Source organism: Sylvia atricapilla, chromosome 2 (assembly GCF_009819655.1).
Source record: "Sylvia atricapilla isolate bSylAtr1 chromosome 2, bSylAtr1.pri, whole genome shotgun sequence".
Lineage (NCBI taxonomy): Eukaryota > Metazoa > Chordata > Aves > Passeriformes > Sylviidae > Sylvia > Sylvia atricapilla.
In genome coordinates, this window is record NC_089141.1 from 11,890,375 (window position 1) to 11,901,283 (window position 10,909).

The window sequence follows — 10,909 nt, forward strand, 5'->3', positions numbered from 1 at the left end:
TTTTGTTGTTTTGTTTTTTGTGGGTTTTTTTTTTTTTGTTTTTTTTTTTTTTTTTGGTTTTTTTTTTTTTTTGTTTTTTTTTTTGTGTTTTTTTTTTTTTTTGTTTTTTTTTTTTTGTTTTCCCCATGAGGGCATATTTTCTTCAATCATTCAAACAAATATATGTGTGGTACCTTCCAATCATTTGGTTCAGCATTCCCATTTCTTATGTATGTTTTAATCAATTTCTCCCATAATTACCTATATTGTCAGAACACACAAAATTAAACGGCAGAATAAATGAGCCTTGTAGTTTTAGCAACAGTTTTATTCAGAAACTACTTTTTTGGAGCTAAATGGGTGTAGGATGGCAAATTATAAAAGTAAAGCTGATGCCACTGTTGATTGACTTCAAATGTGTTTTCTTCAACATGTGCCTCCTAGACTCTACAGTTTTCCACAAGAAACAAAACTGACTTTTAAAAGCACATAATTTTGAGTTACAAACTGATGTCCAGTCTTATGTCTATATCAGGTCAAAGATTTGGTCTTTGCATTGTATTCTTTCAGGGTTTTACAAAAAATATGATTTCCAAACAGCGCTGGAGGAAAGGAGGAATGTGCTGAAATGTAGAACAAGAGTGTCTTTTGTTCCCTTCAGAGTCCCTTCACTCATCTCCTTTGTTAAGGTCCTTCCAGTGCCTGTTAATTAATTGCTGTGATTGAGGTCAAGTTTGAAGACGATAGGGGGTTAATTTTAGACTCTCTGGAGTGCAGACTAAGAAACTCATTACTGCTCCTGATGCTGGAATGTCAAGTTAGGCAGACCTATAATATCTCAGACTCTCAAGGATATTGACCTTTGTGTAAAAAGCTGCCTTGGCCTGGGTCTTGGAGGTCTGTGCTTACAGTACTTCTTAGATTTCCTTGCTTCTGTTGCCAGATTATAAATTACAAGTGAGAGCTCAGTGTTTCTAATTAGTCTGGTGTTCTCCAGGGGGGCTGGTGAATATAATGCAGCAACACATGTAACTAACTACCACTCAAAGTGCTTTTAGCAGAAAGCCAATTAAAAAGAAAACGAAAAGAAAAATTGCTCTGCGCTTACTCCCTGCTCACTACTTCGAAATTACTCAGTGAGTCTGACTGTTGGTCAGCAAGAGTCTCACTGATTCTAAGGTAAGTTTACACTTGGTAAATTAATTATGAGGGAAGCTTATAATTAATTTATAACTTGTGTTTTTATTAGGAACTTTTCCAGCAAGTCTGAAATATTTGCAAACTCCACCATTCACAAAGTGACAACGAGTGGGAGTAACCACTTCTGACATCTTTTGTACCAGAATCAGAAAGCAAAGAGCAACAGATCAAGTCAGTGACTAAGACTTGTTTCCCTTTAAGATCATAGTCCATTTCTAAACTATTCCTATTTTTTTAAGTAAGCATTAGCTTTTATTTCCTCTAGTAGAAATTAGTCAAATTATAGATCCCAGTTGTAAAAATGGGATGTATCCATTTAAATCTGTCAGGTCTTTTAGGCACTGGTTTGGTCTGGGTTAAAAGTGTTGCAGAAACATCAGGCCCTTGTCTTTCTTTTCTGAAAATTTCTGTGGCCATAGAGAGATAAAGTTCATAAAAAGCCAATCGTAAAAGGAAATCAATTGGGATGATGCAAGCTGCAGTTTATACTCTGTTCACGACAGACTATTCAGCATAGAGCATTTGCAGCTCGAGTCCTCTGTGGCTTATGTAAAAGAGGTATCTCTTAGTATATGAATTTTCAGAGAGCAATCAAGCCTCTAGTCCCTAAAACTGTCAGTGACTTTCTCTCACTAACCTGAATTTTGTCAGAATTCAAGGTTATAAAGGCAGTCACACTGTATTTTTATAGAAAGTCATCTGAAACAGCCAGACTTTAATCTCATGAAATTCCTGTAGGCATGCTCAGCAAAATACCAAAAACAGGTCTCCAAAAGAAGCTTTTAAAAAAACATTGCCTTAAACCAGCTTCAAACATATGTCTGTATTTAAATCAATTTCTTTTTCTTTATGTTTCTCTGTCTCAATGAGGATTCACATTAGAGGGGATTCAATTTGAACTCAGCAAGAGCCAATGGACCTCAGAGTACAGGTTTAGGTGTATTTACAACATACTGATGGAAAAAATATAATCTAGTATTACTGATAATAGAAGAAGTAAACTGAAATTGAACTTGATTTTGGCAGTCATATTCACACCAACAACATATACATAGGAAAATGAGGCTTCTTTTTTTAAGAACTGACGCTTGGGTAATCAGATACTGAGAAATTATTTATGATTAATGTAGTTGGGGTTATCCACTCCAAGTTCTTTCATTTCCTTTGCTGATACAGTAGCTAAAGTTTAAACAGCAAGAGGTGTTTGCCGTTGGAAAATCAAAACATGGAAAGGAGATCCAATATTTATAAACCAAAATGATTTAAGGTCCCTGTGCTCCGACATATGCTATCCACCTCCCCAGCAAACCCATCTGAAGTGAGCTGTCAATCTGAGATGCAATAAAACAAGGCAAAGATACTCTCTAACTTCATCTCAACTAAATTTACAGACAAACTGCCGCATCAAGGCATCACCACTCCTCAGCTTGTGCATTTATTAATGCCACACAGGGGACAGGGCCTTCGCTGTTGTGGCCGTGACAAAGAGCTCAATAGCTTCACTCCTGTTGCGTGGCAAGCAGACAGTATTTCTTTCAGAGATAATCCACAGACAATATTTCTTTCAGAAATAATCCACTAGGACACTGCTCCCCGTGCTGCTTTTCTTGTCTGCCCACTCAAGACCCACTCTGCTGGCTGCTTTTGCATTTGTAATGTGTTTGAAGTCAGTTCTTTGCTGGCCTTTCCTAACCACATGCTGTTTCAGTTCTTCAGGTGAGACATGAATTTTGAAGAATTAAGGACTTTAGTTGAACTAGACATTGCTGAGGTAGACTTCCCTTTGCTAACTAGATACTGTTGAGGCAAACTTCCCTTTGTTAACAGAAGCCAGATTTAAGGAACTCATAAATCAGGAGGCCTGTCAACTTAATCCATAGACTCCAAGAGCACAATGTGATCATAAATCAGATAGCCTTGAGAAAACAGGATCCAGGTGTCATCAACACTAAAAGGTTAAAAAGTCAAAGCGAGGAAGACCCATCTTACTTCATCATTTTGAGACCCCACCCCATAAGAAGGACCACCGACTCATTTCAAAGAACAAACTACACATGCTTAATTGCTTTTTGGCTAATTGCCATATGAAGTGGGGAATGGGATGGACCAGAGTCATGAATATGCATTTGTGCTTTGGGTATTCAATACTCCTGTACATAAAAAGACCCTGTGACCACCTGTAAATTGTGGTGTGTATTTGGGAGCTATCCCGCACGCTGCCCGGCGTCGTAATAAACATCCACTTTCTAACTTCAAACTGTTAGAGAGTCTTTGTCCGTCAGAGTTGGATATAGGTATTAGATCAATATCCATATTTTTAATAAATCACAGGCAGTTTGGGAGTGTGCTGATAGCTTCAAACCTGCTCTGGCTCCTGCTCCATCTGCGAGATGTCTGAACCAGAGAAAACTTGCTCCAAATCGAGCTCTGAACTGCACAAGGAGGAGTTTTATGGGTCTTGGCACAAACCATCTTAAACATACTGACTTTACCTTACAGCATGAACTACTTCTTAACACAGGCATCATGGCATTGAATTCCTACCAGAAACCCTTAAAAGTAATCATAAAGTTCATTTCTTCTTGATAGTCTCACTAGAATTGCACGGATGCATCTTTTATTACACATAAGTAGCAGAAGTTTCATTCGGTTTCACTGTTCTGCAGCATGAAGGTGTGTGGAGACAAAGTGTTGTTAATTCATGTTTCGGGTCCCATTATAGCACCTCTATCCCCAAAAGCCACCCTTATCCATGTGAGTAACAGGGAGGTCACACACAGGATTTGCCTGAATGAAGAGCAATTGCAGGAAAGAAATTACTTGAGCTTACCACAGCTAGCATCCAGGAATGTTACCTTTTTATCTAATTACTTTTTAAAATGCTAATTAGCTCCAGGATGCAAAGTCACCAGAGAACTGCAAAATTCTCATGCAAGCGGTTTTGCCGTGGAAGAACCAGTTTGGATCCCATTGGTTTCTGTTTCAAAAGTAATTATTCTGCAGCTTTATGGCAAATTGCTGCTTTGCAACAACAAAGCTGATCATTTGCACTTCTTTTTGAGTGCAATTGTGAAAACAGAACTGGGGAGAGACCATTCACAGCTGCTCAGCTCTTTTTTTGCTCACCATTTTGAGGGGCAGCTGGAATTCTACTCATAACCAGCCAGAGCATGGAAGGGTTTTCCTGTTCTGTCTTTGCTGACTCCTGCTCTTCCTGACAACAAAATGTTGTATTCCATGCATGTATTTGTATATTGAATGCAAACATATACACAAAACTGCCTCTTACAGATTCTGATGTAAGATACCACAGGAAAGAAATGTTCACATTCCCTCAGGAACGTGAAATAAAGCATAACTTTTGACTTTTTTTTTTTTTTTTTTTAGCTTCAAGATCATAATCTCACATAGAAACATAAGCCATCTTTTTTATTTTGCACTGGAAAGACCAGGAAGCTGATTGCAGACTCTTGCAACAGGAATTCATTCCCAGAGACTCTCTTTAGCTGTGATATCTTCCCTGGTGCTGAGACCTGCTGAGAGTGAACTGATGCTGCTACCAGAGAGATTCACTTAGCCCTCAACCTGCTCTCTAACACAGAGGTGCAAACCAAGGGCCTTAGGATGAATATCTTTGCCTGAGAATAACTACTGCCCTAAAGAACTTTGAAAGGTGGAGTGGGAGGACCTGAATCTTACCAGGCACAGCAAGAAAAAAGACTCTTTTGTAACATATTAAAATGGTTTCATAACCTGCTTCTGTTTGTTACATGTCATCTGTAAATGATTATATATTTTTGTGAACTATTTTGTAAGTTGCCTTAAATATAATTGGCAATGTATTCACACAATTTTTTTTAAGAGAAGACAAAATTAAGCCAAAGAAATCAGCTCAAACAGAAGTCTGTAGCTGAACCCTGAAAGCCTGTAAAACTATTTTTACATGCTCATAATTTGTTAGAAACTCCAAAATTTATGCTCCAACATGATTGTAGTCCAACAAAATTAAGGTCTAAATGGGGATGTGAGTCACTGGGAATTGCAGCAAAACCAGCAGAGGTTTAAGGATAAGGAGAGCAAGGATACCTGCTGGCTCCAGGACAATAAGGACAATTCTGCCTTGACATATTCTGCTTGTCCAAGGTTGTCCAGAGGGGCTGGGGAGGCTCCATCCGTGGAGATACTCCCAAAAACCATCTGGATGTGGCCCTGAGCAACCAGTTCCAGGTGACTGTGCTTGAACAGGCTGGTTGGGTCCAAAGACCTCTAGAGGTGCCTCCCAAACTCAGTTCTTCTGTGGAATACATAGAAGGCAAAGACCCTAATTTGAACATATCCAAATATGCAGATTAGATACCATTACTTGGTTAGAAATTACATCCCTTGCCTTGATCATTCCCAGTCTTCTTAGCAGACTTCACTTATTCAGTTTGTAGAATTTTTAAAGAGAAACCCAAGATGACAAAAGACCTCAGGCAACAGGAACTAACAACATCCCATGTTCAGAATTAAAAATGCAAAGAGGGTTGGATTTGAAGTGGGTGTAGAATAAAAATAGAATTTTAGCACATTTTATGTCAATAGCTGCCCAGGTGTAATAATTAGGGTAATCATTCTATTATCACAGATAATAGTGTAAGATAATAATTGCCCGACTGTGATCTTAGTTTGCTATTAGTTTGGAAGTACAAGTTACACCAAAATTGGAAAAGAATTAACCTCAGCTGTAATAGAAAATATAGGTAATTTTGAGCATTATTTTCTGTACAGCACAATCTCATTCTGATTTTTTCATTCTGCAAGAAAACTCAAAGTACTGATTTCAGAGTGCTGCAGAATCACTACAATTTGGTAATTTTTTCAATACTTTGCTACTGATAAAGCTTTCCAAAAGGAAAGGGCTTATAATTAGAACTGCGATAGGAGAAAAAGCATTTCCTGAACTGAGATATTTGGGGAGACATAGGGAATGTGATCATCAATCAGCAGTGTTTCTAATGAATCTGTATTCTTTGTTGTCATTACACTATGTTGCTTTTATAAGTTTGTAAGTCCAGAAAAAGCCTCTTTGATGTTAAACTAGAGGCTAGAAAAAGATCTTTTTAATGCTGCTCTATTAAATGCCATAAGTGTTGTACATTTCCCCCTGGAATTGCCAAGTGTTGGTTCCCTTCTCTCCATTATATTCCTTTTAAGGTACAAAGGGTTCACTGATGGATGGCAAAAACGATTAGAGGCACTCCATGCCTTCCCCTTAAGAAATGAGCAGGCTAAGATTGAGATGTTTATAGATGAGGCAAATAAGAGAGGACACTCCAGAACTTTACACAGTAATGAATGTTGTAAAAAAGACAAATGGAGTGGAGGTGCTCCTATTTGTCACGTCTCATAATAAAGGAAGAATGGTTACTTCAGTGACACTGAAATGCAACAGATAAAGGATTTTTTTCCCATCTCATAAACAACAGGTAAGAGTCAGAAGATTCAATTTTATTCCATTAAATTCTTTGAAGTGTCAGATTTGAAGCTGAAAATTAAAAATATGAACCTTCTGAAGTAACAGCTCAGAAAAATTAAATGCTCTTTAGAGGAATTGAAAACTTTTCTTGTATTTCCATTTTCATTTAGCAAAGAGAAAAAACCCAAAAATTTTAAGATTGAACAGGTTTGTGGACAAAATTTTAGATGTTTCATTCAGAAGAAGCTGAAGCACTTTCATGGAAGCAATTATTTGGATTTTTCTGCTAAATAAAATTTAAATTGGTAGATCTTCATATATAAAACTTGACACAACTGAGTTCTAGGTGAAATATTTGCCAACCATTTTTACTCCGAGCTAGGGAAAACAATTTCCACTACATATTTTTTACAAGCAGAAGAAGAAATGCAAATGGAAAGGATATATATATTTTTTTAGGATTAGTTAAAAAACAGCGGCTCTAAGTCAGAAAACAATGAGGCTTCTTAAATCTTTTGTAGCTGTGTCTGGTAATCAGACTAATTAGAACACTGAACTAAAACTGCTGGCCGTTATTTTAGTTTATGCACTCCTGAATTCACAGCTCCTACATGTTGTGCTAATGTTATTTTCTTCCCCAGAGAATTAGAATTCATTTTCTAGGATGAAAAAAGGTGCAAGACACAGTGCAACTTGCTACCTGGTGAGAAGCAAGGTAAAAATATGTAAAGGGTTATTAAAATTCAAGCTATATAACTTATTCACTAAACCTATTTTTCCATGCTTATATCAAGTTTGCTATTAAAACAAGAAAGTAACCTTGAAGATAGAAAATGCAAAATAAGCTGTGGCAGCATGCAGATTTACAGGTTTCGACTACATGAAAATTTTTGCTGTGAAAAATTCAGAACAAAACAAAATAAATAGTAATATACACATTCACATCTATTTCTTATTTAGTGGAAAACCTAAACTTATTTAAAATGGTCCAAGCAGGATGCTTTGCTTTTCCATCCTGAATTATTTGCCAACCTTTCACTGAAGATTATTTTAAGTGGTCAGTATAAACCAGAATTGTTTTATTTTGTGTAACGGGAAAACCATTCATTTACTAGGTAAAAAAACAAACAATTTTTTGCCAACTGGTTCTGTGTTTGACAACCAGGCACAGAAACAAGCACTCTGCACCCAAGACTATAATTTTGCACAACAAATTTTTCATGCTCTCTAGCCCCTGTTTAATGGTGTCATTAACAGCATGTTATGGCTTTAACTAAGTGTGGCCCCACTTTGTTTTGACTACCCTGTCATTACTAATTCATTTAGAATCTGCTGTAGTAATGATGATCATAATGAATTCATTTTATATTAATGTGCATGTCATACTCATTATCATGGGGTTTTCCACTATAATTTTGCCTGAATGAGAATGAAATCAATTGCAAAAACAATTTGTTTGTTGTGATAAAGTATTAGGAAGGAGTAACCTGCCTCCAATTTTCACAGCACAAGTGGCATGGGATGTGTGTCCCTTCAGATTCCTTCAAAGGCATTTCTTCTTAATCACATTTGAGCTGCTACAGTAATCTACAGAGTTGTGGGCTGCAAGTGACTGCTGGTACACAGAGTGTGGTCTTGCCTACAAGTTTCTCTTGTTTTTCCTAATGACATCATCTAAAAAAATATATATTCTTAAACCTTCCTGAGATCTTGGCATGCATTACAGAGCTGTAACAATTTAAATTTTATTCAGCAGAAAAATCCAAATAAGAAGTTCTCTCATGAAAGTGCTTCAACTTCTGAGTGAAACATCTAAAATTTGTTCAGAAAAAAGCTGAGTCTTAACATTTTCCTCTTTTTTTTTTCCTTGCTAAACAAAACTCAAAATATAAGATGAGTTTTCAATTCCTCTGAAGGATATTTAATTTTTCTGAGCTGTTACTTTAGAAGGTTCTCTTCATACCTTGCAAACCAATGCTGGCATCTCTAAGCATGGGGCACTCACCCTCTTGACACCTGATGTATCCACCTCCATTACACAGAAATCATGAAGGATTTTGGTTAGGAGGGATAAATGAAGCTCTCCAGCCCAACCACCTGCTCAAAGCATGGCTCACTTCAAACCTGACCACATAATTCAGCATCCTGCACAGTCACACTCTGATCTTCCCGAAATACAGAGAACTCACACCCTCACAGGACTCCTGCTCATTCAATATCAAAATTCAGCAGAAAATCACAGAAAGGCCCATCTCTTTTTGGGCTCTAACTTGCCTTTTGACTTGAGCTTTTGAAAGACAGAACATCAGCAGAAACAAACCCTACAGTCCACTGCCTGTGGACTCCACATCTACATTAAAAACCTCTCTAGCCAATAAAGGCTAAGCTTAATATTTTCCATGTCCAAAAACTGGGTTTCTTCCCCAGTCAGCGCCTCCCTCAGCCACTTCCTGGAAAATATTTCCCTGAATCAACTCACCCTTTTATGAACATGTTTAAGGTCACAGGACCAGTAGATTTCCTGAAAAATATCCCCGAGAAGTCCACAGGACTCACAAGATTATCTTTCCAACTGAAAACTTCCTAACAACTGCAGTCCTTGTGAAGATTCTTAGTTATGTCCATGAAAATTACAGTTTTAAACAACAGAGACAAAGAAGTGGTTAGAATTTTAAAAGAAACATAAAGGAGTTGGACTACAATTTTCAGCCCTGCTCCATTTAAATGACAGTGCATTTTAGAGACAGCTGTCCTCCCCAACAAATTATTATTTGTGCCAGTTGTTTTTTTGCCACGATCTTAAATTACTTGGATTGCTGCATTTTTTTTGCTCTCCCACAGAGTTTCCATTAGGATGTGACGACTTCTACATGGGGCTGTTAAAACACATAATCACTGGAAGGGTGAATTTACAGATAATCAAATGCCATCAACATCGAAAATTTTCCTTCAAGATAAAAGGCACACACATTGTAATGCAGATTTTCATCATTAAACCATAGAGAATTAAAGCACATTTTAGAATCAAACCCCTGTCCAAATTCACTGGGGAAGCTGTAGAAGTTTCCTATCATAAGTAGTGGAAAAAATCCCTTAGAGCAGCAGTGGCCCAGTGTGGATGGAAAACCAGGTCCTGCTGTCCCAAACATACAAGTTTAGGAGGACACAACCCCCTTTGAATCCAAGAGTTTTGAAGACTAATCAACATCACTTCATTAAAAAAACCCAAAAACATTAGAAATCAGAGGAAAATTGTAGCAGAAACAATGCAAGGGAATTTACAGTTGAAATGTAAAACACTATGGTGTCTTTGCTTTATCCTTACTTTGAGCACATTTCTATAGAGTAATTTCACTTAGGGTGAAAACCACCGCTGCCTCTTGCTTCAAACTCACACTCCCATGTTAGGCTGGTGCTCATTTAACCCCTGGCTCACAAGCCTGTCTACTGTCAATGTAATCTTGATTATTTCCATTTTATTTGTTGAGGAGATGAACAAGTGAGTACCATACCCAACGCTGCATTTCACACACTGCCCAATATATTGTGGACATGCCCTCAGCCTCTCCGGTTCTGCAGCACAGCAATTTTTAATCCCAACATAAACCAGCCTGTCCTCAACACAATAATTACTCACACCCAAGGGCCTGACCTCTCCTGTGTCAGAGCCAAGCATCTCCAACTGCAAGTTTCTTAACTGGTTCAGAAAAACCTTAATATTCAGAAAGCACAAATGAGGGTTGTATGGAAAACACAGTTCCACCACATGGGAGGTTTGGGTGATTGGCTTTCATTTATTTAGAAACCTGGGCCCAAGCTTGGCCATGGGGCTGCCCTCACCCAGCATAGATTCTCAGGCAACTCAAGGAAAAGTCAAAGATTATAAATAAAAGTAGAATTCAAAATACCTTAACTCTTCCATCAGACAAGTTGCATCCATCCCGGTCTTGGGCTGTTTCTTGACCTCCAGTGTCAGAATCCTTCAGCAGAGACTCTGTAAATTGCTGTTTCCCAGTTCAAGCCAAGAGCAGACCTGCAGTGAGTTGCAGTGATGAGTAAGAACACAGCAGTTTGTCATTCTCTGATAATTTAAGTTTTTCCTCCCAGCTCTCAGCTTTTACACAGCCCAGAGACGCCCCACCTGCCCTCCACAGCCCAAAGGGCAGCTCCTGCTCCCCCTACAAGGCTGAGGTGCCCCAGCCTTGGGTTGTCAGTAGGTTTCAGAAGAAGAAAAGAGCTATGAGATTATGAACTTATGACCAGGCTCTGGCA

General features: G+C 38.0%; 1 long non-coding RNA gene across 1 annotated transcript in view; it reads right to left on the reverse strand.

Annotated features, from left to right (window-relative positions):
• LOC136373736 (uncharacterized) overlaps nt 1–10,680 on the reverse strand; it is a 148,570-nt gene extending 137,890 nt beyond the window's left edge. Inside the window, exon 1 of the long non-coding RNA XR_010745716.1 lies at nt 10,546–10,680. This is a non-coding gene — a long non-coding RNA (uncharacterized lncRNA). The remainder of the gene's footprint in view (nt 1–10,545) is intronic.
• Between the last annotated feature and the right edge of the window lie 229 nt (nt 10,681–10,909).